Here is a 27,903-nt window from a genome sequence, read left to right on the forward strand (position 1 = left end):
GCTTATGACTTAAACATGGATTGGGGGAAAAAGGGGGCACAATTTCGTTTATAACACAGATAAGGTGTTTGAGGGGACAAAGTTTGGCTCCTTTTAAACTTTTAAAGCTATTATTTTAGACCACATCTAGTTGAGATTACCTGAGATCAGATTACAGTAGAATCTCCCTCCATCTAGATTTCTAAGCTATGCTTAAAGTGTTAGTGTCACTCAAGATAAGTTTTTGCTTTGTAAGACAGATAAAAAGAGCCTTTTTTAGAGGTAAAGAATATCTTTAAAAGAGGTTAAGTAAACCCCAAGGTCTAATTACATGAGAATGGCATCAAGACTTAAAGATTGTGTCCACTAGATTATACCTTGCTCAGATACCCAGTACCAGATACCTTTATGTATGCAGTTCCTTGATTATCAGTCTAGACCTCTGCCTCTTTAAGTGGACATCCTGACCTGTTCTTGTCCCCTTAAGACACCACTGAGTAGATTTCCAAAGCTATGGGGAGGTTAGGAAGACACTCATCTGGTTAACTTTTTTAGATAAAGAGGCCAAGTTAAACTGAGCTTCATGTATTGTCCTACTTAACCAGTTTCATTTCCTGGGAGCTGATAACGATAGCTCTAATGTACATTTTATATACTTTGGCCCACTGAATTCTTAACACCTGGAATTTAAGTTACAACAGAACTAAAGGTCAGTTTTTAGTTTCGATTTTCTAGATAATGAAACTACAGCTAAGAGGTAGAGACAGCCTAACCTGGTATGTTAAGGAACTGAGTACAGTCAGGTGTGACTGATGGCAAAGTTTTACTCTGCTCTGCTTTGCTGCAAAATGCAGCTTTCCTAAGAACAGCTTCTCCATCTCACATGTGCCTGCCATGGTTGCCTCAGTGCTGTAGCACTGCTTCCAAAACTGTATATCTGGGAAGTCAAATCCATATAGCATTGAATGTTACATAGCAAACCTTTCACATAGGCCTCCCTAGCGGCTCAGTTGGTAAAGAATCTGCCTGCAATGCAGGAGACCCGGGTTTGATCCCCAGGTCGGGAAGATCCCCTGGAGAAGGAAATGGCAACCCAATCCAGTATTCTTGTCTGGAGGATTCTATGGCCAGAGAAGCCAGGAAGGCTATAGTCCATGGGGTCGCAAAGAGTCAGACACGACTGTGCGACTAACTTGCACTTTCATACCTTTCACACAGTTTATGTCGCTGAATGAGTTTCATCAGATACTTTAAAAAGCTAGTGTTTGAAATGGATATCCTTGCAGTTTGGTAAATAAGCACAGTTCTTAAACAGCTAACTTACTGAGTTGTATTTTCATAAACAAACAATCTTCAGAGGTGTAGCATTTTAAAGTAGGTTAAATATGGATGTGAGAATTGTTAGCAAAAGGTTTTGGATGATCGAATCACTAGTGTCAGCCCTACTGATTATTGAAGACACTGGTTATCCATCTGCCCCCAAGTGGCAAAGGCTTGGACAAGGCTGTCAGAGTGGCTGAGACAAAAGAGGTCTCTGTTACTAGTAGATGAGCAGCCAAGATGTACAGGAACTCTACAGAGGGTGGGAGAGTCCAAGGGAGGTTCTGCCAAGTATGGCCTGACAGTTCTTTTTTTAAACTTGCCAATACAGGACATGCTAAGTTAAAACCTCTTAACTGTTGCTTAGTTACTGCAACACAGAAAAATCCCAAGTGCTAAACTTAATGAATACCTGGATCCCTTCTTGAATGCCCAAAGAAATCTTTACAAAAAAAGACCAAACTACAGGACTAACGATCAGGACTGGATCTTGGTCTGTTTATGGAAGGGGAATGAAGACGATTGACCAACTAAGAAAAGCCTGTTTACAAACTTCACAAAACTTCTTATCTGAAAGGTGGTAATAAGTCTCCACCTCTGGTGAGTATGTAATAGAAATCTGATCAAATTCTAGAATGTAGCTGTTCATGATTCAGTGAGCAGCACAATTGCTGGGGATTCATGCACAGAGCTTTTAGCCTTGAGCTCAGCCTGGCAGTGTGATTTGGTGCAATTGACTAGCTTCCTGTGCTGATTTACCTTATCTGTAAAACAGATGATAATGCTCAAAGTACCAAGAGGGAAAAGTGGAACATTCTTACCTCTAGCCAAATGATTCTATTTAGTATATTAGCATAACTAAAAGATTACACATCTAATAATATACAGTATCTGTATAAATGCTTTTTTAAAAAAATCAGATTGTCAGGACTTCTCTGGTGGTTCAATGGCTAAGACTCTGCTCCTATGCAGGGGGCCTGGGTTCGATCCCTGGTCAGGGAATTAGGTCTCACATGCAACTAAGAACAAATAAAAGTCGCTCAGTCATGTCCAACTCTGCGACCCCATGGACTATTGCCTACTAGGCTCCTCGATCCATGGGATTTTCGAAGCAAGAATGCTGGAGTGGGTTGCCATTTCCTTCTCGAAGGGATCTTTCCCATCCAGGGATTGAACCCAGGTCTCCTGCATTGTAGGCAGACACTTTACAGTCTGAGCCACCAGGAAGTCAGGCAAATTAAAAGACCTTGGTAAAATCAGAATCAGTCAAGCTTGAAGGCTAAAATGTACACAGTGTGTTGGTATGTTTATTAAACACAAAGGATGCATTATAAGTGATCATACATGCCAGTTTGCCTGAGACAACTCTGGTTTATGTTGCCCAGGTGTAATTAATAGCACACTCCTTGTAGTCTCAAAAGGGTCTGGATTTAAGGATAAATTATATGGTTATCTTGACTACTGGAAAGCAAATGGAGATTTTCCATGTTTGTTCCCTGAGATAAAAAATCATCCTAAAAAAAACACGTTTCAGCATATAATTGACCTTTCCTTCACATATATTATCTAGAGTGCCACTTACACTGCATCTTATTAAAGTGAAGAACAATATCTCACTTAATTGCAGCCACAATTGCCTTCAAAAAATTCCCAACAAAAAGAGCACATTCTGATCCTAGACCAGGAAGCTGTGACTTTTTAAATAGAGATGCTAGATATTGAGAAGGAGAGATGGGAATAGGCTTCCTACTTTTCTGGGCATCTGTCCAAAGGTTTCTGCCTCATAGCCTCAAATGTCTTTTTTTCCCCCCATTCTGGAAGCAATTTCCCTTAAAGCTCCAAGGTCTTTCCTAACTTAATCCTGTCACAAACTGAGTGATGCTGAAAGCTATGTCCAGTTTCAGAGGCTTTTTAGCTGCTGCATACAAACAGCAAATCTCTGGTAGAACTGCATTTCATTTCCAGTCCTGGGCTGATAGGAGTGCTTCTCATTCACAATGATAGTAGAGGGGAGGGGACAGTGAAATTATCAACATAGGGTATATTGGTGGCAGGAAATAAATGACGAAAACTTGTTAAACCACTTCAGAAATGTCTAAAGTAACAGTTGGCAGGAGTAGTAGTTTTCCATCTTTTTTGTTTTGAGGCATATTGAATACCAAAACTGGTGGCTCTCCTGTAAGGATTCAGTGCTTCAGGTGTTACCACACTAGTCTTCATCAAGCTGTTAGAAGAATTTCTGCTGCCACAACCAAGTTCTCAAGTCTTCTCACATGGTTACATGGCAAAGTTCTTGGAGTCGAGGAAACCATTTCTCCTTGGTGGTGGTGTACTGGTACACCAACGGTTTGAATACTGATCTTCACCACCTGCAGCATCTTCCTAGCTTAGCATTCTGACAGCATTGTCATAAAAGCACATGTCCCCCGCTGTGGCAAAAATAAATTTTTCACATTGACCACAATTTAGTTGACACATCTGTGCTTAGTGCATTATTATGCCGCAGTGGTGGTGAAGTTAGAACTGGAAACAGCTCACTGAAAACATCTGATGAAATGTTTGAATAGAAAGTGAAACCTCAAAATACTTCATTTGAATATCCATTTGCTGCTAGTACCTTTTATAACAAAATACGTGGGGGTCACATCTGACTTATTGGTTAGAAAATTATTGCTCTCAAGCAACTCATACTCTGTTTAATGAAAAGCATATTAGCATTTACCAGGGGGACGGTTGGAAGGAGAGGCAATTGAGATATGTGCATGAGGACTTGATAGAGTCTGATACTGTTCTATTGATAGGGATGATGGCTATACATGAGCATTCACTCTATTTTATTTGGTTCCAAAGATATGTAATACTCTTTGGGATGTACAATTTATATGCTAAAGCATATGGAGCCTGAGCACATAATACTGAAAGGAAACCCCAGTTTCACACAGACCCTCTTTAAGAAAGGTAGAAGGCCAGAATTCAGATATATATCAGTAGCATACAGTCATACATAGTATCAATGTTTTATTTTTTCCTAATAACAAAATCTCAGTTGCTTTAGGAAACAGATGGTTGTCATTAAGAACACAAAAGCACAGGAACTCCCTGGTGGTCCAGTGGTTAGGTCACTACTTTTCCACTGCAGAGGGCAGAGGTTCAATCCCTGGTCAAGGAACTAAGATCCTATATGCTGTAGTGTGGCCAAAAAACCCCACAAAAGCATAGAGTCTGTCCAGTGGTCCACTCAGTCTAGTGAAAGTATAACAGATACCTAAACCCAGCATGAGGCAAGTGGAGAAGTGATTATAAAGCATCCGATTATATAAGGCATTGGGTTAGGTTAGTACAAAGGGAATCCTAGAGTAAAGACAGTCCCTACACACAGGAGGAGATGATTGGGAGGATATGTTCCATGGTGGTGGCAGGATAAATGGAGAAAAGGGAGGGAAACATAATTAGAGTGAGGATGAGGTCGTATTTGTACAGTGTAAAGAGCACAGTTTCTGGAACCTGACCAGGCATATATACCACTTACTGGTGGCTCGGTGGTAAAGAATCTGCCTGCCAGTGCAGGAGATGCAGGAGATCCAGGTTCAATTCTTGGGTCAGGAAGATCCCCTAAGGAAGGAAATGGCAAACCACTCCAGTATTCTTACCTGGGAAATCCCATGGACAGAGGAACCTCAGTCAGTTCAGTTCAGTTGTTCAGTCATGTCTGACTCTTTGCAACCCCCTGGACTGCAGCACGCCAGGCTTGTCCATCATCAACTCCCAGAGCTTACTCAAACTCATGTCCATCGAGTCGGTGACGCCATCCAAGCATCTCATCCTCTGTCATCCCCCTCTCCTCCTGCCTTCAATCTTTCCCAGCATCAGGGTCTTTTCCAAGGAGTCAGTTTTTCGCATGAGGTGGCCAAAGTATTGGAGTTTCAGCTTTAGCATCAGTCCTTCCAATGAACATTCAGGACTGATTTCCTTTAGTATTGACTAGTTTGCTCTCCTTGCAGTCCAAGGGACTCTTTAGAGTCTTCTCCAGCACCACAGTTCAAAAGCATCAATTATTCAGCACTCAAGATTTCTTTATAGTCCAATTCTCACATCCATACATTACTACTGGAAAAACCATAGCTTTGACCAGATAGACCTTTGTCAGCAAAGTAATGTCTCTGCTTTTTAATACACTGTCTAGAGGAGCCTGGCGAGCTACAGTCCACAGGGTTGCAAAACTGTTGAACACAGTTTAGTGACTAGAACAAGATATATCACATTGGATGATAACAATAATTCCTACCTCCACAGGGTTTTAAGAATTAAATGAAGTAATCCAGGTAAAGAATTTACTGCTTGATGTCATAGGCACTCAACAAATATGAACATATCATGGAACCTGGAAGGCATTTTTTCTATGTGTTACAGTCTAGCAGAGGAAAGAGAAAAGTAAACAGGCCGTTTTCATCCAGTGTGATGTTCCAGATGCAGGAGGCGCAGTTGACTCTGAGAAGACCCAGGAAGCACCTAATAATTGAACAGCTATCATGTTTTGAGCACTACAGTCTCCGAAGGGCTTGAATTGCATTATCCCATTGAGTCCCAGGGTAAAATTCAGCTCTGTGAGTGCCCCCGGCTGCATTCTTTCCCCTCTGTGACGCAGGTCTCCATTCAAGGCATCTGGCACTTCAGGAAAAGGCCTGGGACATTCCCTGATAGTTGAGAATGTGCCTTGCAATGCAGGGGATGCGGGTTCAATCCCTGGTGGGGAACTAGATCCCATGTGCCATGGGGCAATAACCCAGCTCAAGGCAACTGGAGAGGCCGACATCCTGGAACCCAACTGAACCCATGCTCTACAACAAGAGAAAGCTTACACACCACAGTGAAGCCCCAGTGCAGGAAAAAAAAAAGGGGGGGGGAATACAAGAGGGAGACAGTCCTTACCTCCAGCTCCTTTGCTCCAGCCACAGTTTCCTAATCACACCCATGTAAATATGTGGTCGTTGCTCAGTTGTGTCCAACTCTGACATCCCATGAACTGTAGCCCACCAGGCTCTTCTGTCCATGGGATTTCCTGGCAAGAATACTGGAGTGAGTTGCTATTTCATTCTCCAGGGGATCTTCCCCATCCAAGGATTGAACCCCGGTCTCCCGCATCGCAGGCAGATTCTTTACCGTCTTTACTCAGTTTTAAAGCAGCTGACTTTGGGGTGGGCTAAGGACTGTATGAGTGAGTTTCCGGTGGGATGAGAGGCAGGCAAGTACTCTGAGGGGAAGTGACTGAAACAGGTTGAGTGTAGCTATTCTACCACTGAGGAGCCTGTGTTCCCAACATTCCAGAGAATGGCCAGCCCCACCCTGGAACAGCTTTCCCAGCATTACTCCCAGTGACAGCAGCAGCATACCTGGGAACACAACTCACTTCATGGCTGCCCACAGCTACACCATTCCTTCCTGCTGGGCTGTGGGAGCACACAAGACCTATTCATTACAGAGCCTCGGGCCACTCGGAACTCTGAACACCTCATTTTTAAACAGAGAGCCCTGCTTTTCCAAGGCTCCTTTGCTCCAAATTACATGAGAGATTTTAGCCCATATACAGTGATGGGCTGCTTGGATCAGGGAATAGATAAGAGGGTCATTTCTTGGAATGTGTGTGAGAGGATCTGAGCCTTGGATAAAGGGAATTGAAAAGATTCTGACCTAAGACGAAGGCAGACAGAACAGCCCTAACTTAAATGAGCAAAAATATATCAGCACCAAGAGTTTTTCATTCAACTGTTATTTTTATTAACCACTGACTCTGCCAAATGTTAGTAATTTAATAGTGAAGTATTCAGTTTCTGCTCTCACACAGCTCACAAGTTAGTGGAGGAGACAACTACTAAATAATATTAATTACACTTGTGATACGGGCTTCCCTTGTGGCTCAGCTGGTAAAGAATCCACAATGTGGGAGACCTGGGTTTTATCCCTGGGTTGGGAATACCCCCTGGAGAAGGGAAAGGCTACCCACCCCAGTATTCTGGCCTGGAGAATTCCAAGGACTGTATAGTCCATGGGTTCACAAAGAGTCAGACACAACTCAGCGACTTTCACTTTCACACTTGTGATAAATGATGGGGAGGAAAGTATAACTTAATATATAGGAGTAAAGTAAAGCTTGCCAGAGGCAACGACATTTGAGCTGCCATCTGAAGGATGAGCAGGACTTTGGCAGGAGACAAATTGGGAGAAGGGTGACCGGAAGACAATATAAGAGGGCCAAGTGGGCAACCCTTGTGTGCAGGAGGGAGGGCCAGGAGTGGGGGTACTTGCCTCCATGTGGATGGTGAAAGTTGCTCAGTCATGTCCAACTCTTTGCCACCCCATGGACTATACAGTCCATGGAATTCTCCAGGCCAGAATACTGGAGTGGGTAGCCTTTCCCTTCTTCAGGGGATCTTCCCAACCCAGGAACTGAACCAGGGTCTCCTTCTTTGCAGGTGGATTCTTTACCAACTGAGCTATGAGAGAAGCCTCCATGTGGTAGAGGATGTGAAACAGAGCACAAACAACAGGGTGGAAGACTTGTGATTGGCTCTACTTCCTTCCCCCCAGTTTTATCTACTAGATTAAGTCAGCTGTGTTCCCACTGACAAATGCAGAGACTCCAATAAACTCAGTTTCAAGTCTTTAGGCTCTCTTGACCATCCAGGGTAACCATATCAGGGAGATCCTTTTCATAGAGATCTGGGTTTTCTGCGGTCCCATTAAACTAATATTTTCCCAGCCTGGTGTAAGAGGCAGTCTTCTTTTTATAACCTTAATATGCTTCAAAGTGCCTGACTTTGCCACACTCGATAAGCCATTTAGTGGAAGAATCATTGTCAGCACTGTGCTGACTGGGGAATGGGCTGTCCATCCCTGGGTTTATTCCAAAGGAGAAATTAGAGAAATCCTTGATTGCATAATTTGGTCAGCTCACTTGGGAGCAACCCCAATTTTCCTATCTTGCCATAGATTTCTTTCTAACCCATTTCTCATACTATGCTTTACATTGACTATTTAATAAACTTTGTAATCCAAGCATTTCAGTTTGTTGTGTGATCTTTTATATTCCATGAATTCTGGGACAACTTGTCTAGTAGTATATTTAGAGGCTGTTATTAGATGAAGATAATTTTCCACATAACAGAGTGACACACACACACACACAGATTTTTTAAATTAGCTGATCTAATCAATGACATTGATAAACCTAGGCTAGTATGGGTCTTCCTTGGTGACTCAGACAGTAAAGAATTTACCTGCAATGCAGAAGACCCAGGTTCAATCCCTGGGTTGGGAAGATCCCCTGGAGAAGGGAATAGCAACCCACTCCAGTATTCTTGCCTAGAGAATCCCATGGACAGAGGAGCCTGGAGGGCTACAGTCCATGAAATCGAAAAAAGTCGGACATCACTGAGTGACTAACACTTTTACTTTCAGGCTGATCGGGGGAAAAAAAGAAATACAAATTACCAGTATCAGGAATGAGAGATGACATTTCTACACATTCTGCAGATTCTAAAAGAAGAATAAGGAAATATTAACAACTTTATGCCAATAAGGGCTTCCCTCATAGCTCAGTTGGTAAAGAATCCACCTGCAATGCAGGAGACCCTGGTTTGATTCCTGGGTCAGGAAGATCCACTGGAAAAGGGATAGGCTACCCACTCCAGTATTCTTGGGCTTCCCTTGTGGCTCAGCTGGTAAAGAATCCGCTCGCAATGCAGGAGACCTGGGCTCGATCCCTGAGTTTGGAAGATCCCCTGGAGAAGGGAAAGGCTACCCATTCCAGTATTCTAGCCTGGAGAATTCCATGGACTGCACAATCTGGGGTCACAAAGAGTCATACACCACTGAGCGACTTTCACATGCCAATAATTTCAACAACTTAGATGAAAGTGACAAATTCCTTGGAAAACATAAACTATCAATCCTCACTCAAGAAGAAACAATAATCTAAATAGCACTATCTTTTAAAGAAATTGAAGTTATAATTTAAAACCTCATTGTGGGATTTCCCTGGTGGTCCAGTGGTTAAGAATCCACCTGCCAATGCAGGGGACATGGGTTTGATCCCTGGTCTGGGAGGATCCCACATGCCGAGGGGCAACCAGGCCCATGGTGTCACAACTACTGAAGCCCATGCACCTAGAGCCTGTGCTAAACAAGAGGCTACTGCAGTAAGAAGCCTGCACACCACAACTAGAGAGTAGCCCCCCAGCCCCCCACAGCAACGAGAGAAAGCCCGCACACAGCCAAGACCCAGAACAGCCAGAAATATAAAAGCAACAACAGTAAAACCTTTCCATTATGATACAGCCACTTTGGAAAACAGCCTGGTGGTTTCTTCAAATGTTAAACGCAGAGTCACTATATGATTCAGTAATCCTACTCCTTAGGTATATACTCAAGAAAAATGAAGACATGTTCACACAAACACTTGTACACAGATGTTCATAGCAGCATTATTCATGACAGCCAAAATGTGGAAACAATCCAGATTCATCAACTGATAAACAGATAAACAAAATCTGGTATATGCATACCATAAAATAGACCTAAAAAGGAATGAAATATTGACATATGCTATAGCATAGATAAACCTTGAAAACATCCAAATCAAAGAAGCCAGTCACAAAAGACCACATTGGGAATGATTCCATTTATACGAAATGTCCAGAATTAGCAAAACCATAGAAGTAGATAGGTGATTGCCAGGGCCTGGGGACAGTGGGGAAAATTAGGGTGACTCCTAGTAGGTACAGAGTTTCTCTTTGGGGGAATGAAACTGTTATGGAATTTTGATTGTGGTAATGGATGCACAACTCTATAAATACAGTAAAATCCACAGAATTGTACCTTCTAAAAGGGTGAACTTTATGCTCTATGAATTACATCCTAGTAAAGCTATTATTTATATATAGCCATCTATATAATTCACCATATTAAGGACTATAAAAGAAAAAGTCTAAATTGTATCAATAGATGCAGAAAATCACCTGGCAAAATCCAACATTGATTCTTGGTTAAAAGAAAAAAAAAACCTCCTAGCAGACTAGGAATAGAAGGGAACTTCCTCAGTCTGTTTCAGGGCATCTACAGATAACATCATACTAAATGATAAGAGACTGAAGGTTTTCCCTCTAAAATCAGGAATAAGGGAAGGATGTGTGCTTTCACCACTTCTATTTAACACTGTTCTGATTCAAGCCAGTATAATAAGGCAAGAAAAAGAAACAAAACACAATCAGATTGAAAAGGAAGTAGTAAAACTGTCTATTCAGAGAGGACATGGTTGTCAATGAAGAAAATCCTATGGAGTCTATAAAAATAGCTTCTCAGTAATAACTGAGTTAGCATGACTGCTGGATACAAGTTCAATATATAAAAAATCAACCAAATTTCTTATATTAGCAAACAATTGAAAATTGAAATAAAAAACATACCATTTTGGAACTTTTCTGGCAGTCCAATGCTAGGACCCAGCACCTACATTGCCACATGCCTGAATTCAATCCCTGGTCAAGGAACTAAGATCCTGCAGCATGGCAAAAAAAAAAAAAAAAAAAAAAAATCATACCATTTACTGTATTTCCAAAAATGTCAAATATATAACCATGAAACTGACAGAAGAAGTCCAAGTCCTGCACACTGAAAACGATCAATACAAAACATAGCTAAAAAAAATTAAAGGAGACCTCAACAAATGAATAGATACTCGATGGTCCAGAAGACAATATTGTTAAGATGTCAGTTCTTCTTGAATTTACATATAAAGCTATTCTACTCAAAGCCCCAGCAGGTTTTTGTGTAAAACTTGACAAACTTATTCTAAATTTTGTTTGAAAATGAAGACCTAGAATAGCTAAATGACTGTGGAAAAGACACAGTAATCAAGACAGTACAGTGTTGGCATGAAGACAGATCACTGGGGGAAAAATAGAGTGTGGAAATAGACTACACATATATGGTAAATTGATTTTTCAACAAACATGTAAAGTGATTTAGCAGAGAAAGGACTATCTTAAGACTGCTGAAATATTGGCTACCCAAGGGGGATAAAAACTATTCTGATTTATGTCTCACACCATATACAAAAGTTAGTTTAACATTTACAGACTTAAACATAAAACTTAAAACTATAAAACTTCTAGAAGAAAGTATAGGAGAAAATCTTTGTGACCTTGGATAAGAATAACAAAAGCATGGTCCCTAAAATAAAAAAAAACTAATAAATTATATTTCTTTAAGAATTTTAAAGTCTCAAAACTCAAAAATAAGAAAACAAAAACCCCATTGAAACAGTGCAAATACCAAGTCTCCTGTAAATGTGTTACCATATTCTCATGATTTCAAAAAGAAAAAAGAAAGAGAATTAAAAAATTAAAAGAATTTTAATTGAGCAAATACTTTGAACAGATAATTCATCAAAAAAATACATGGATGGCAAAAAAAAGCATATTTTAAAACACTCAACATCATTAGTCATTAGGGAAATCAAAATTAAAATCATAAAGAGATACCACTACACACTTATTAGAATATCCAAAATTAAAAAGACTGATCATACCAACTGTCGTCAATGATGCAGAGCAACTGGACCTCTCATACACTGCTGAGGAGAATGCAAAATGGTACAAACACTTGGAAAATAATTTGGCAATTTCTTTAAAAAAATTAATCTTTACCTGCCTTATGATCTATCCATTCTATTCCCAGGAAAAATGTAAGAATGTGCCCATACAAAAATTTGTAAACAAATGTTCACAGAATTTTTATTTCTAATATTTCAAAACCAGAAACAACCCAAATGTCCATCAGGAGGTGAATATATAAACAAATTGTGGTATATCTACTTAGCAGTTGATAAATTCAACAGAGGAGAATTACTGAGCCACTGATACACTCAAGAGCCTGGATGAAACTCAAAATAATGCTGAGTGAAAAGCCAAAAGTATAGTGCACACTATATGATTTCAGTTATATACAGTTCTAAGGAATGGAAGCTAATCCATAGAGGAAGAATAGTGATTGCCTGAGGACAAATAAAGGGATTACAAAAAGATATAAGGAAAGACCTTCTTCTACCAGCAAGAGGACAATTTGCTGAAGGCTCAGATGAAAGTTAGCATTTTTTAGCAATAAACTATTTTAAATTAAAAAAAGATATAAGGAAACTTTGGGAGATTATGGATGTATTATTCATTAACTTGATTATGGTTTCATAGGTGTGTACATGTTAAAACTTATAATATTATATACTTTAAATATATATACAGTGTATGTTACCTCTCAATTACTTCAATAAAACTGTTTAAAAAGATCAGAGAATAGAGTTAGCCAAAATAAATGTAATACCTATTAAAAAAAATAATAGCCAACATTTATTGAACATTTGGATTTCCCTGGTGGCTCAGACGGTAAAGCATCTGCCTACAATGTGCAAGACACGGGTTCAATCCCTAGGTTGGGAAGATCTCCTGGAGAAGGAAGCGGCAACCCACCTAAGTATTCTTGCCTGGAAAATCCCATGGATGGAGGAACCTGGTAGGCTACAGTCCATGGGGTCACAAAGAGTCGGACACAACTGAGCAACTTCACTTTCACTTTTCATTGAACATTTTAGAATGGTAAACAATATGCTAATTAAGTTACTAGTTCCCAGTAACTTTATAAGGGAGGCAGTATTATTTCAATTAAGTAATTCACTCAAATTACATAAACCAGTGAGATGCTAAGCCAGAACTCAAACCCTTGACTTCACTGCCTGTAATCATACCCTCTGGACACCATGATTCCAAGAGGCTTTCAAGGAATTTGCAGCCCAGTGGTGAGGCGGATGGCCTTCCCAGGTGGCTCAGTGGTAAAGGAGCTACCTGCCAACGCAGGAGATGCAGGTTCCATCCCTGGGTTGGAAGGATTCCCCTAGAGGAGGAAATGGCAACCCACTCCAGTATTCCTACCTGGAGTATTCCATGGATAGAGGAGCCTGGCAGGCTACAGTACATGAGGTCAGAGTTGGGCATGACTGACTAAGCACGCACTCACGGAGAGACAGATGCCACCACAGATACCATCTCCCAACTATAACAGAGTCACTGACGGGGAAAGAGAGAGAAATTTTAGTAAAGCTGAAACTAAGCCAGACCACCGGCCGAATAACATGGGCAAGGCTCTAGATACAGAGTCCTGGTGCCTCTGTAGGGCCACTGGAGAACGGAGGGGCTGGTGGGAAGGGATGGGAAGCCTCTGTGTAGACCAAAGGAGATTGGACCATACACACTTAGTTCAGGCAGGGCTCCTTCAGTTCTGCCCAAGTTAATCAGAAGCAACTGATTAAACATTGTCTTTTCCCATTTCAGGAATATGAAGATAGGTTTTTAATTGAAAGACCTAAATTAGAACCTTGGGCGAGTCCTTTCACTGCTTAGTATTCCCACTGCCTCATCTCTAAGGTGGGGAAGTTGAACTAGGTATTGCTGTGGTTCCCTCTAGGTCTCCCATGCTCTGTCCCAGCCTGTTATGGTTTTCTCAGAGTATGAAGGCTCTGCTGGCCATCCAGGAAGTGTCTAGTAGGGTGACTTTACTTCTCTCAGCAGCTCTGCTGACTACAGGGAAGCATACTGAGATCATAAAGTAGCATCATTAAATGACTAAAAAGGAAAATCATTAACTATGGATGCCTTTATATTAATAGTTACTTTTCTGATTAAATAATAGAGGTTAATCATAGACATTTAAGGAAATACAGACTGTGAGAAAAGAGTTAACTCAGCAGGTCTGGTTGCCTACTCACTACCTGTATTCAAGGGACCCGTGATTAACCCTTACCCAACTCCTGGGAATGTGGCCTTAGAGTGTTCTTTCTGTTAGTGATTGATGGGTGTGTTATATATACCTGGAGCCATGGACCATATCATTACCTGCTTGTCAGGTTGCTTTGCACTAACACAAAAATCGACGGTCTGCACTTGGTTTCATTGTTAGGGTCCTGAGTTTGCCTTCTCATGGTTGGTTGCATAACAGGAGATACCTATGTGACCAGCTCCCCATAAAAACTTTGGACTCTGAGACTCACAAGGCTTCTAGGGGCAAAGACAGTTCACAGATGAGTCCGGGGTCAACAGTGAAAGAGTACTCCTGTGTGACCTCAGACAAGGAAGGACATTGGAAGCCTGGGTGGACTCTCTCTGGATCCCATTAATGCATATCTTCCTCCTGCTGCTTTTGCTCTGAACCTTTGCTATCATAAATCTCAGTGAGAATAACCTGCTACTAGGTCTCATGGGTCCTTCTGATGAATCACTGAAGGAAACACAATACATACACACACACACACACACACACACATATATATATATAAATAAAAATCCCTCCACCTAAATATAACCATTGGGCTAACTTTAAAAACAGGTCTTACCAGTCAGAATGGCCATCATCAAAAAATCTACAAATTCCGGAGAGGGTGTGGAGAAAAGGGAATCCTCTTGCACTGTTGTGGGAATGTAAACTGATACAGCCACTATGGAGAACAGTATGGGGATTCCTTAAAACTAGAATTAAAACTACCATATGACTCAGCAATCCCACTACCTGGGCATAAACCCTGAGAAAAGCATAATTGAAAAAGACACTTGTACCTCAGTGTTCACGGCAGCACTATTTACAATAGCTAGGATATGGAGGCAACCTAGATGTCCATCAACAGATGGATGGATAAAGAGGCTGTGTACATATATATGGAACATTACTCAGCCATAAAAAGGAACACATTTGAGGCAGTTTTAATGAGGTGGATGAACTACAGACTGTTATACAGAGTGAAGTAAATCAGAAAGAGAAAAACAAATACCATACATTATTGAATATATATGGAATCTATAAAAATGGTACTGATGAACCTCTTTGCAGGGCAGCAATAGAAACGTGGCAGATGGTGACTGCAGCCATGAAATTAAAAGATGCTTGCTCCTTGGAAGAAAAGCTATGACCAACTTAGATAGTATATTAAAAAGCAGAGACATGACTTTGCCAACAAAGGTCCATCTAGCCAAAGCTATAGTTTCTCCAGTAGTCGTGTATGGATATAAGAGTTGGACTATAAAGAAAGCTGAGCACAGAAGAATTGGATGCTTTTGAACTGTGGTATTGGTGAAGACTCTTGAGAGTCTTTTGTACTGCAAGAAGATCAAACCAGTCAATCCTAAAGGAAATCAGTCCTGAATATTCATTGGAAGGACTGATGCTGAAGCTGAAACTCCAATACTTTGGCCACCGGATGTGCAGAACTGACTCACTGGAAAAGACCCTGATGCTGGGAAAGATTGAAGGCAGGAGGAGAAGGGGACAACAGAGGATGAGATGGTTGGATGGCATCACCAACTCCTGATGGACATGAGTTTGAGCAAGCTCTGGGAGTTGGTGATGGACAGGGAAGCCTGGCGTGCTGCAATCCCTGGGGTTGCAAAGAGTCAGACACGACTGAGTGACTGAACTGAACTGAACTGAAGAGAGATGCAGACATAGAGAACAGACGATGAAGACATAGAGAACAGACTTGTGGAGATAGTGGGTGAAGTAGAGGATGGGATGAATTGAGATAGTAGCTGGTGGGAATTTGCTATATGATGCAGTGAGCTCAAACTCAGTGCTCTGTGACAACCTAGAGGGGTGGGAGGTGGGAGAGAGAGGTTCAAGAGGCAAGGGACATACGTATACCTATGGCTGATTCATGTTGATGTATGTCAGAAATCAACACAACATTGTAAAGCAATTATCCTCCAATTAAAAAAAAAAAGCAAAACAGATCTTGACTGCTCAAAGATGGTGTTGAGGGCAAGGAAGCAAGCCCCTAATGCTCCAAAGCTGAAGCCAAAGCAAAGCCTTCGAAGGCTAAGAAAGCAGTGTTGAAAGGTACCCACAGCCACAAAAAAAAAAAGATCTGGACATAACCCACCTTCCTAAGTCCCAAAACACTGCAGCTCAGGAGACAGCCCAAATATCCTTGGAAGAGCGCCCCTAGGAGAAACAAGCTTGACCACTATGTCATCATCAAGATCCCCCTCACCACCAAATCAACTGCGAAGGAAACAGAAGACAGCAGCTCACTGGTGTTCACTGCGGATGTCAAGGCCAAGAAGCACCACATGAAACACGATGTGAAGAAGCTCTACGACACTGATGTGGCTGAGGTCAACAACTTGGTCAGGCCTAACGGAGAGAAGAAGGCATATGTTTGACCGGCTCCTATGGTGCTTTGGATGTTGCCTGCAAAATTGGGATCATCTAAACTGAGTCCAGCCGGCTAATTCCAAGTATAAAAGTTTTCACTATTAAAAAAAATAATAACAGATTTTGACCAATTAAATAATCTTGTGAAAGTTTTTCTAAATTGTCAGAAGGCAAACAACTGTTAATTGATGATAAGCTGTATGATGAAGATTAAATTTTATGGGAGCCTCATATTAAGACTTAAAAGAATAATTTTGCTGTTTCAAATAATTACCAACATTTATTGAACTTACTTTTGTGACATAATAATGGTTTCATCTTCCCTGGTGGCTCAGGCAGTAAACAATCTGACTGCAGTGTAGGAGACCTGGGTTCGATCCCTTGGAGAAGAAAATGGCAATCCACTCCAGTACTTTTGCTTGGAGAATTCCATGGATGGAGGAGCCTGGAGGGTATAGGCATGAGGTTGCAAAGAATCAGACACGACTGAGCAACTAACACTTTCACTCTTCAAACTCCACATTATTCAAGGGTCAACTGTACACACATACACACACATAGTTTTAGTTTAAGGATTTGGCTCACATGACTGTGGGCTCTGACAAGTCTGGAATTTGTAGGGCAGGTTGAAAATTCAGGGAAAAGTTTTGATGTTGTAGTATTGAATTTAAAATCTGTAGACTAGAAACACAGAGTTTCTTTGTTGTGGCCATGAAGCAGAATATCTTTGGGAAACCTCAGTATTTGCTCTTAAGGATAAAGGCCCACCTGCATTTTGAAGGTAGAAAAGTACCGATTTAAATGTTAACCACACATAAAATTAACTATCATAGTTGTGATCTTTCCTTTTTAAAGAGGAAAGGGAGGGTGGATTCCCAAATGTGATCCACTATCACAAGACTAACCCTGAGATGTGAGTGCTCCCAAGTGGACAACCAGCCCCCGTACCCTTAGCCACAGCCATGCAAGTCTGGCTTTGGCCAGAAGAGGGCACTGCCACCTACTTGTGTGACTATCTGCTTGGGAACCAATAGGATGGAAGAGGTTTTGACATGCCTTTCAATTAATTATTATTTTTTACAGCCCCTGAGTTACCATAGCACAACCTTGATAGAATAAATGCCTGTAAACTTTTAGTTTCACTGTGAGACCAAAGCACCTCCCTGTCATCACTGAAACTTGAGGTTCAATAATGCAAGAGGACGTAGAATCCACATGTCCTTTGCCTTCCCTGGTGCAGTTAGGCAGAGCCACACTAAATGGTTTTTTCAGATCAAGAAAATCCAGGCTGATGCAGAGGAAAGGAGGAAGTTGAGGCATTTGGGGACTGACAGGAAGAACTGGGAAGACCCCATGACTTAGTTGGTAAAGAATCCACCTGCACTGCAGGAGACCCAGATTCGATTCGATTCGATCCCCTGGTGGGGAAGACCCCTTGGAGAAGGAACTGGGAACCCACGCAGTATTCTTGCCTGGAGAATTCACTGAACAGAGGAGCCTGGTGGGCTACAGTCCACTGGGTCGCAAAGAGTTGGACATGACTTAGTGACTAAATCACTGGGCCTCCAAGCAGGTAAGGAATCTTCTGGTAAGATACAGAGGAGGCAGGCTTGGGAGGTTACTCTCTGTGCTTGGGTTTGAGAGAATAATACTACAGGCCCCTCTGGCAAAACCACTTGGCCTAGCAGAGCAGTTAATCTAATCTCTGGATTTTTAATTGGAAATGGAAATTCACATAAGTATAGTTCTTTAGTTCTCGTTAATAATTAAAAGCCTCCTTCCCCTGCTTCCATGTTAATGACAGCTTCCATTCATGCAACTTGAGATTTTGCAGAGAGGGCTTTCCCACCCACAGCAAGGAACAGAGCAGATACTGATTATTTCCACTTTACAGCTGAGGAAACACAGAGGGTGAATGATTTGCTCTGGCTCCCTATAATTTAAGCCTGGGAGGGGACTAGATGCCTGGGGTCCGATAGCCTTGTGCTCTGTCCCCTATCAAAAGCACATTCCTAACCCTCAGCACTGCTGTTTCCAAGGTCTATTAAAAGCTGAATGTATGCGAACCCCATGACCCAGCAATTCCACTTGGAGGAATGTATACAGCGGAAACACGTGCACACAGGTACTGAAAGTATATGCAACACTGTTCATAGCAGAATAACGTGAACTGGCCCCAAAGGGAAACCAACCCCAAGACCAACCACCACAGAATGGAGAAGTAGACTGTGGTATATTTCTATCATGAATTCCATGTGGTAATGAGAATAAATGAACAAGATTTATGCAAAATGTAAAAAATTTCACAAATTATATAAAGTTCAAAACAGCCAAATTAATACAAAATATTGAAAGGTTGGGGCTTCCCTGTTAGCTCAGATGGTAAAGAATCTTCCTGTAATGCAGGAGACCTGGGTTTGATTCCATGAACAGAGGAGCCTGGCAGGCTACAGTCCATGGGATTGCAAAGAGTCGGACACGTTAGCGGTTATACCACTACTAGTAACTGGGACAGGAACACAGGGGTCTACTGGGGTGCCGGTAATGTTCTACTTCTGGGCCTAGGCAGTAGTCATCTGAGTGGGACAGGGGTGTCAGTTTGCATAAATTCGCCAAGCTGGATATAAAAAGTTAAATAACTTTTCCATGAGCAACTTTATTACTGCTCAAATGTGGCTCATCCCTGATGAAAGCAGACTTGTTTGTTGCTCGACTCCAACAGTGACCACATCACCATTCCCCAGAGAGTTCTCGAAGGGTTGAGAGAGCAGGTCAACATCTGCCTTTGCCTTTGTGCGTGCAAAAATGCATTTCAGGAGGGCTGCCACACAGGAAGTTCATCCCCAGCCTCCACTACTACAAACATATGTTCATTTGGGGTGTCCAGAAAGTAAAAAAGGAAACATGCAAGCAGGTAAGTCAAACCCAGCAAACATCTCCAAATGGCAAAGCTTCCCTGCCTGTCTCGCTTTTAACACTAGCACTACCTTGCAGGGAAAACAGAACAAGAAATCTAACCCCTGCACCCCAAAGATGCAGATGGCACCTCGAGACAAGAGAGTCTCAAAACACAAAACACAGGGCAGCAAACTGAAGCTGCTCAAAATTCCATGGTAGGGCCTGATGAGCTCATAAATGGAACCAGATTTCCTGTTGCCCAGAGTACAGCCTGCTTCTCATCAGCCCTTATTGCTTCTAACAGGATGAGGGGGCTTGAAAATCTTAAAGGACAAAAGTACAACATGTTAGATCAAGGATTGGCTATCTTCATCCATGGGCCAAGGACATTTGGTCTAGGGCTACACACACACACCCACACAAACACACACACACCCTGGCTCCCCCTGCTGCTTTGGAGAGTTTCTCACACCGCTTCAGCTGCTTCTGTCTCCTATGTCAGTGATTACTGCTGTTTCGGACTCTCAATCCATCTCAGGATGTAAGAGTGGAAATCTTAAAAACCACTTTGATACCTCCTCCAGCTTGATTGCATTTGGAGTAGCTGGCCTTCTTTTTCCCTCCCAATAGTCAGAGGGACACTAGCTGTACTTTTTGCACCTTTCCATGATGTGGTGAGCTTCCCTGGTGGCTCAGATGGTAAAGAATCCACCTGCAATGCGGCAGACCCAGGTTCAATCCCCGGGTCGGGAATATCTGCTGGAGAAGGGAATGGCAACCCACTCCAGTATTCTTATCTGGTGACTTCCATGAACAGAGGAGCCTGGTGGGCTACAGCTCATGGGGTCGCAAAGAGCTGGACACAACTGAATGACCAACACTTTCACTTTGACGTGGTGGGGTTGTCAGGACTCTGAAAGTTGGGCCATAATGTGTACTGCGACTACAACAGCAAAACAATAGGGCAAGAGCAGAGGTCAGGACTGAGCCTGGTGGTGCTCCTCCAGGGTTTAAATGAGTCCCGGAGGAGCAGAGATACCCTGGGGTATGAATAGTTGGAGCCAGGGGTTTTCTGGCAGTGGCAACACTCAAAGTCAGTAGATGGCACAACAACATGGACCCAAAGGAATTCACTGCAGCATTGTCGTCACAGAGAAATGGGAAGCAAGCAAAGCCTCCAATGGCACAATGTGTTAAATGATGCTATCGTTACATACAATGGGTTATCATGCAGCCATGAAAATAACGAGGCAGCTCCACATTAAATAACACAGAAAATGGTCTACACTTTAATGTTAAATGATAAAGGCAAGCTGGAGACAACTACATAAAGCATGATTCCATTTATATATTTAAAAAATCCTGTATGCTCGCCCCCACAGTCTCCCACATGCCAGTATTGGTAAATGATCTAGAAGAATGCACATTCACCAGGTTACATCTAGGAAAGGGAATTGAAGTAGGTGAGGAGGAACATTCCAAATTTGGCATTCCTGTAGCTCTTTCGGAGAAGGCAATGGCACCCCACTCCAGTACTCTCACCTGGAAAATCCCATGGATGGAGGAGCCTGGTAGGCTGCAGTCCTTGGGGTCGCTAAGAGTCGGACACGACTGAGCGACTTCACTTTAACTTTTCAGTTTCATGCATTGGAGAAGGAAATGGCAACCCACTCCAGTGTTCTTGCCTGGAGAATCCCAGGGACGGGGGAGCCTGGTGGGCTGCCGTCTATGGGGTCGCACAGGGTCGAACATGACTGAAGTGACTTAGCAGCAGTAGTAGCTCTTTAGTGATTTAAAAAAAAAAAACTCAAAAGCCAGGGCGGGGACTTCCTTGGCAGTCCAGTGGTGAAGAATCTCCCTGGTCAGAAAACTAAGATCCCACATGCCACAGAGCAACGAAGCCTGTGTGCCACATCTAGAGGGTCTATGCCCCGAAAAGAAAGATCCTGCATGACAACGAAGATTCCGCATGTTGCAACTAAGATCCCATGCAGCCAAATAAAAAATAAATACATAGCATCAATTTAAAAAAAATAATAAAAAAAAGCCAAGGCTACAGGGGTGGGGTATGAAGGAGGCACATCTGCTGGGCGTGGTCAGCACAGCCAGAGGCTTCTATGAGTCAGGATCAAGGACTGGGGAGTAGATTCACCCAGAATTTTGGCAGAGACTCGCAGCTCCTCGATATGCATAACAGGTTTTTCTCCTGTGTTTTCTCTTTGGGGTCATGTGCTTTTGGTTCTTTGGGTCACTTCCAACCCAAGGCAGCCGGAGGAGAAGGGCCCCTCCCTAGGAGGTGCCCATTTGGCCTGAAGCCTTAACAGAGAGGCCTCTTTTCTTTAGTGCATATTTCCTTGGGGTTCTTTTCCTGGGCCTTTGCCATCAGAGCACAAGCTCTCCAGGGGCCAAAGAAAAGGGACTCAGCGCTTGGCCAACTTTTAGTCAAGACTACTGCTCTTCTCTTGGGGAGGTTTTCTTAAAATATAAGCCTCAAATATATAGACACACACACTGAAATAAAGAATAAAGGCTTTGTTACATTAGCAAGTGGCCCATACTAGGTAAAATGGAAATTTTCATCCATTCTGGAATGAGTGCAAATTGGTTAAGAGCCTTTCAAAGAGCAATTGGGCAATATCAAGAGTCTAAAATATTTTCATACTATTTTATCCAGTAATAAAACTTCTGGGAATTTCTTCTAATGAAATACAAAATGCCTCAAATAGGAAAATGCATAGGAAGATTTTTTTCATTATGTTTCCTTTTTATAATAGTTAAAACTTGGAAACAAACTAAATGGTCAACAATGGCAGGTGATTGGTAAAACATGTGTGCTCCATGGAACACTGCACAACAATCAAAATGTATAACAAAAATTTGTAATAAGAAATTCAAATGTACTAGTGATGGCCTCGTAGCTTTTTTTGGTACAAAAGTACTTTAGCACTTATATAAAAGCTCATCATAAGAAAGAATAAACAAGTTCAGGCCTTTGAGTGAGTGAGTGAAAGTCACTCAGTCATGTCAGACTGTTTGTGATCCCATGGCCTATAACGTCCATGGAATTCCCTAGGCCAAAATACTGGAGTGAGTAGCCTTTCCCTTCTCCAGGGGATCTTCCCAACCCAGGGATCAAACCCAGGTCTCCCACATTGCAAGCAGATTCTTTACCAGCTGAGCCACAAGGGCAGCCCAAGAATATCGGGTAGCTAATAGTGGGTAGCCAATAGTGGGTAGCCCATCCCTTCTCCAGAGGATCTTCCTGACCCAGGAATCAAACCAGGGTCTCCAGCATTACAGGGGGATTCTTTATCAACTGAGCTATATCCCAATCTAACTAAAACAGAATGGGAAAGACTAGAGATCTCTTCAAGAAAATTAGAGATACCAAGGGAACATTTCATGCAAAGATGGGCTCGCTAAAGGACAGAAATGGTCTGGACCTAACAGAAGCAGAAGATATTAAGAAGAGGTGGCAAGAATACACAGAAGAACTGTACAAAAAAGATCTCCATGATGATGTGATCACTAATCTAGAGCCAGACATCTTGGAATGTGAAGTCAAGTGGGCCTTAGAAAGCATCACTACGAACAAAGCTAGTGGAGGTGATGGAATTCCAGTTGATCTGTTTCAAATCCTGAAAGATGATGCTGTGAAAGTGCTGAACTCAATATGCCAGCAATTTTGGAAAACTCAGCAGTTTTCCAAACTGGACTGGAAAAGGTCAGTTTTCATTCCAATTCCAAAGAAAGGCAATGCAAAAGAACACTCAAACTACCGCACAATTGCACTCATCTCACATGCTAGTAAAGTAATACTCAAAATTCTCCAAGCCAGACTTCAGCAATACGTGAACTGTGAACTCCCTAACGTTCAAGCTGGTTTTAGAAAAGGCAGAGGAACCAGAGATCAAATTGCCAACATCCACTGGATCAGGGAAAAAGCAAGAGAGTTCCAGAAAAACATCTATTTCTGCTTTATTGACTATGCCAAAGCCTTTGACTGTGTGGATCACAATAAACTGTGGAAAATTCTGAAAGAGATGGGAATACCAGACCACCTGACCTGCCTCTTGAGAAATCTGTATGCAGGTCAGGAAGCAACAGTAAGAATTGGACATGGAACAACAGACTGGTTCCAAATAGGAAAAGGAGTATGTCAAGGCTGTATATTGTCACCCTGCTTATTTAACTTCTATACAGAGTACATCATGAGAAACGCTGGACTGGAAGAAACACAAGCTGGAATCAAGATTGCTGGGAGAAATATCAATCACCTCAGATATGCAGATGACACCACCCTTATGGCAGAAAGTGAAGAGGAACTCAAAAGCCTCTTGATGAAAGTGAAAGAGGAGAGGGAAAAAGTTGGCTTAAAGCTCAACATTCAGAAAACGAAGATCATGGCATCTGGTCCCATCGCTTCATGGGAAATAGATGGGGAAATAGTAGAAACAGTGTCAGACTTTATTCTTTTGGGCTCCAAAATCACTGCAGATGGTGATTGCAGCCACGAAATTAAAAGACGCTTACTCCTTGGAAGAAAAGTTATGACCAACCTTGATAGCATATTCAAAAGCAGAGACATTACTTTGCCGACTAAGGTCCATCTAGTCAAGGCTATGGTTTTTCCTGTGGTCATGTATGGATGTGAGAGTTGGACTGTAAAGAAGGCTGAGTGCCGAAGAATTGATGTTTTGAACTGTGGTGTTGGAGAAGACTCTTGAGGGTCCCTTGGACTGCAAGGAGATCCAACCAGTCCATTCTGAAGATCAACCCTGGGATTTCTTTGGAAGGAATGATGCTAAAGCTGAAGCTCCAGTACTTTGGACACCTCATGCAAAGAGTTGACTCATTGGAAAAGACTCTGATGCTGGGAGAGATTGGGGGCAGGAGAAGGGGACGACAGAGGATGAGATGGCTGGATGGCATCACGGACTCGATGGACATGAGTCTGAGTGAACTCCGGGAGATGGTGATGGACAGGGAGGCCTGGCGTGCTGCGATTCATGGGGTCGCGAAGAGTCGGACATGACTGAGCGACTGAACTGGACTGAACTGAACTAAATCAGAAGCTCAGGAGATGGGGTCTGGACATGAGAATTTTTTTAAGTTTTCCCAGATGACTCTACTTGAAGCCAAGGCTGAGAGAGAACCATTGACTTGGGATCAAAATGAAACTGCCCACTTCAGTTGTGGCCCAGTCCAGCTCATCTTGTTAGAGTTCTGCATGGGGTTCTGGATGGCCTATGTTTCCATGGCCTTGTCCTGCATATAATGACTAGAGGGTTGTGTAGTGGCCCCAGGAGGAGACTAACCATAAATTTGAGATGAGGGCCAAATCACTTTCCATCTTATCAGAACCCGCCACAGGCAGACTCATTAGGAAGCAGAGAATTAAGATTATCTCAGTAAGACACATGAGCTTGCATGAGGTCAGGTCAGCACTGGTAGGCATAGCAGACGCAGACCCTACAAAGCTGGGCACCTGAGCAAAAGAGTTGGAACCAAGTCCCAGAAGGTATGTCGCATGACGAGAAGGGGACATAGCCCTACAGAGCCACTGGCTGCCTGCCTGTTGGTGTCAACCTCCACAGTATTGCTAGCAGGGATCAAAGCAGAAAGCCTTAGAAGTTTTACCACTAGATTCTGGTGTCTACAGGGCCCCTTAGAAGAAGCTGTGACAGCCAATTTGCTGCTGGGCCAAAAGAATCAAATAAAAATTGAACAGGAGAGAAAACTCAAGAAAGATAAGCAGCAAAAGGGGTCCATCAGCAGAATATAGTGACCCCTTTATGCTATCCAGACTCTTTGTTACCTGTAATTCCACTATGAGAGTACTTCCACTTGAGTTATTAAGCATTTGCCCCTTCATTGTTGCCCTCTCCAAAAAATGCAGACTCCTAAAAGGAATGATACTTTGATTCAGTAACAACTTTAATGGAATTAGCTCATGATTTATTCAGCCAATCTGAATGCCTATTCTGTGCTTGGTATTACACTGGGAACTGGGATACACTGGAAAGAAGACCTCACTAAGGTGACTAAGTCGAGTTAGGGAAATTAAAATGGAGGTAGTCTTGTTCAGGTTTCTGAAGTAGAGGAGCAGGCCTCTGACAGACTTCTGACCTTGCCTGGACCTTGCCTGGACTACATGCCTATCTGCAAGCATACCAATTGTTATCAACATGTCAGGTGACACTTTAGATTAGAAAGAGAGTAGGTCTTGGAATCCTTAAGCCCCTGGAGGCCTGACCAGCCCCCTGGGGTCTAAGAAGTCTTATAACTCACCAGGTTAAATAAACAGCATTGTAACAGTTAAACCAGAGCTGCATTTTTGCATACAAACTGATGATGATATCAGTATGCAACCTGAGATTATAAGCAGCAGCCCCCAAAGCGGCAATCTGTAGTTTCACCCATGGAGTAGACATACATTGCCTGGGACCCACCCTTTCCCAACTGGGATTCCAGACTGCTGTTACTCAGTGCTACTAAAGTCTGAATGTATATTTCAGCCCAATTTGGTGATGTACACACTATTACCTCTCTCTATTGTTTCTATTTATTTTAATGACTGTATATTGAAATTAAGTCAAATAAGCCCCTATTAAATATTGTAATTGCTTATTGTGTGTGTAACAAGTGGTTTCTTTTGTTAACACATCCTTCAAACCTAAAATGATACTAAAACTTTCGACCAAACACTAAGAAGACTCAGTTCAATATAGAAGTATCTACTGAACACATCCTGTCACCTGACTAGGAGCTGGTGCTGAGGGAAGAGGAAAACAGAAAAATGCACAACACTGTCATCTCCCTCAAGAAGCTTCTAGCCCTGCTCGGGGCAATCCAAGCACCCAAAAATCCAAACAAGCAACTGCTTATTAAACTGCTAATATAATCAAGGGCCAACGTGAAGGGTGGAGCTAAGTACCTTCATGTGAAGGAGCCTTTTCAGAAGCCCTTATGATTGTATCATACTAACTCTTTTCATTAGGGAGCCTGGAAAATGAGCTATTATAGTCTCACTGTTTCCTTAATATTAATACGAGTGTGCCTTTCTGGTTCTGGGGCCTCACCTTAGTTTCCACCCTACACACTATAGATCTGGCTAGGCTGAGTACTACTGAAAGGGAGTTATTCATTATTCATTTACAGGGCGCACAGGGTCTACCCACCTTCTCTGACTATGCCCCTGACTCTGGCCAGTTGCCATGTCTTAGTGGTGGGCTGAGTGGTTTCACATTTACTAAACACCCACAAGATACATGGTTTCTGTCTATGACAGTCATGCTCACAAGGTACCCTTGTGAGAAAAGCCTCACCAGCTGTTGGCTCTGGCTGTCACTGTGAAGGGAGAACTGTGACTGTCACCCAGCTGGAATAAGGAAGCAAGGTTTAGGAACAGAGGAATAGGTATGCCTCAGAAGCCAGGCATCGAGCAGGATCAGACAGGGAGATATTGCCAAGTGTGGGGTGTGGAGCCTTTTACTGAAACTATCATTCATAAATCGTATTGTCCTGGAAACACATTCCAGGCCAGATATCCCTTGGAACAAGGTCAAAAATCCAGAAGGAATGAGAAATATAAATTAGTGCAGGAACCGAATCAGTATCTACTCCACAGAAGCAGCAGATTCTTTGGCACCAAGAAATTGAAAAAGACTAGAGGAGGAATTGGAAATCAAATCTAGGATTGCTAAGGAAGGGCAGATATGAGAACCTCTCAGTCCAGGCACTGAGGTAGCATGAGAGCCAGGGGAAGAAGAGCACAGGATGAAGACAGGGGCTCAAAACCGAGAAGCTAATGTCTTCAGACTAAGCAAAATACAGGAACACTGGTTGCCTCAGGTGGTGGGAGGACTAACTGAGAAGAAACTTGACGGAACTTTCTGAGAACATACAGAGATGAATGTACCATTATTGAAAGAAGTGTGGGTTCCATGGGCGCACCTATTTGTCAAAAGCTGTTGAACTGCATACTTAGGATTTGTTCATTTCAGTGTATGTAACTTTTACCTAAAAAACTGTAAACAAATCAAACCCTAATTAGGTTGACTTCTAGCAGTGCTAGGAATTAGCAATTCTAAAACCACAATCTGTATATTCTTGGGCATGAGGTAAATGGGAGACAGACTTCCAGCTGTTGGGGAAAGAAATTACAGATAAAGAAAAGGCATTCTTTTGCATTGGAATTGGGGTTAACAGTATAACTATATATCTATGTCTAATATCTCTCTCTGTGTATATACATACACATATACACTATATTTCTAATATATATCTATGCCTCTATTTCTGTATTTATATATAGGTAATAAAACCTATTTCTGTCTGCTAAAAGGAACTAAAAGAAATGATACAGTAGGAACAAGAAATTTAACCTCCAGATTTTGGTTTCTAAATACCATTCCCCAATGAAGGAACCAGGAATCCTTGAGAAGTGACTTACTCCAG

The 27,903-nt window shown here is 42.2% G+C and overlaps 1 long non-coding RNA gene and 1 pseudogene across 6 annotated transcripts in view; one reads left to right on the plus strand and one right to left on the minus strand.

Annotated features, from left to right (window-relative positions):
• Positions 1-4,300: 4,300 nt before the first annotated feature.
• Positions 4,301-27,903, minus strand: part of LOC138443744 (uncharacterized) — a 57,672-nt gene continuing 34,069 nt past the window's right edge. For 2 of the 6 annotated variants that reach the window (XR_011258285.1, XR_011258287.1), the window contains 5 exons: positions 16,839-16,990; positions 10,761-10,852; positions 8,788-8,832; positions 6,229-6,358; positions 4,301-5,808 (listed from right to left, as the gene is read on the minus strand). This is a non-coding gene — a long non-coding RNA (uncharacterized lncRNA). The remainder of the gene's footprint in view (positions 5,809-6,228; positions 6,359-8,787; positions 8,833-10,760; positions 10,853-16,838; positions 16,991-27,903) is intronic. The other 4 variants (XR_011258283.1, XR_011258284.1, XR_011258288.1 and 1 more) reach the window with 2 other exon arrangements.
• On the plus strand, positions 16,138-16,603 carry LOC138931568 (large ribosomal subunit protein uL23-like; annotated as a pseudogene).

This window comes from Ovis canadensis, chromosome 7 (assembly GCF_042477335.2).
Source record: "Ovis canadensis isolate MfBH-ARS-UI-01 breed Bighorn chromosome 7, ARS-UI_OviCan_v2, whole genome shotgun sequence".
NCBI classification, from domain to species: domain Eukaryota; kingdom Metazoa; phylum Chordata; class Mammalia; order Artiodactyla; family Bovidae; genus Ovis; species Ovis canadensis.